The sequence below is a fragment of the Mesoplodon mirus genome, assembly GCF_964341445.2.
Source record: "Mesoplodon mirus genome assembly, contig: HAP1_SCAFFOLD_4646, whole genome shotgun sequence".
Taxonomy (NCBI): Eukaryota; Metazoa; Chordata; class Mammalia; order Artiodactyla; family Ziphiidae; genus Mesoplodon; species Mesoplodon mirus.
In genome coordinates, this window is record NW_028293479.1 from 1 (window position 1) to 1,000 (window position 1,000).

At 35.1% G+C, this 1,000-nt stretch overlaps 1 long non-coding RNA gene across 1 annotated transcript; it reads left to right on the forward strand.

Moving 5' to 3' along the window:
• On the forward strand, positions 1–776 carry LOC309798593. Its single transcript, XR_014293212.1, has 3 exons — positions 1–45; positions 200–261; positions 582–776. It is a non-coding gene; the product is annotated as an uncharacterized lncRNA (long non-coding RNA).
• Positions 777–1,000: the final 224 nt, after the last annotated feature.

Consider the following 1,000-nt stretch of genomic DNA (forward strand, 5'->3'; position numbering starts at 1 on the left):
TGGCGTGGGTGTTCAAGTCGTAGCGCAATGTGGAAAAGACAGAAAGTATGTGTTAAGCGTAATGACTTTGATTTGTTTCTTAATCAAAATTCTCCGTGTAGCATTTTTTCCTGCTTTTTTCCATATTCTAGAAAGGTTCTTTTAATTCAGCTAGCGTTTTATAGTAAACAGAGTTAAGTTGGTTAGTTTCCTGTTTTAGATGGCATTCTAAGGCAATTACCGAGAATTATGTTACGGTTCGTGGCGTCGCATGTACTCATTGTGAGTTTGTTTAAAACATTTAAAAACAACACAAGTATTATAGAAGTATTATAGTGGTCCTTGAACTTGCAGAATTTTACAAGTCAGGGATACACAAGTTGTCCAATTTATAGTTCTAGTGCTAAAACATATCGTCGTCGTACTGTAACGACGCGACAAACTACAAATAATGTCACTAAATCTATTATTTGAGCGTTTTTTTTTTTGAGATTTTTTTCGTTTCTTTTCAATACCAAAGCAAAAAAAAGGAGAGAAAAACAGTGTTAGATGTTTCACATATTATACGCTGCGAGATCTCCATCTAATGACTATGATCTCAGTGACAAAACAACAACGAGACGAGCTACTGCACCTTGCTCAGGAGACGAGCACTGATTTTCATCCAAACGAATCAGATGAAAATGATTACTACCATGATGGAAGCGGTGATCTTCTTAGCGAAGTCGTTGCGAACCCTGTTTAAGACATTTTTTTAAACACTTTCATGTTACTGAAATAATAAAAACTTCACATGATTGTAACTGTGACAACGTGAAAGATGAGCCCAGATTTTGATTGATGTATAAAGTTGCAATACTATGGAAGTTATAATTTTTCTCACATTTATCCTATATGAAATTATGTCTATAAGAAATTACTAAACAGCACTGTTAATCAATCACTCCCATCCTAGTGCTTTACCATTTATTGCGGTTAGACGGTATTTCTGAGTCTTAAACCGCAATGTGCACCATCTGGT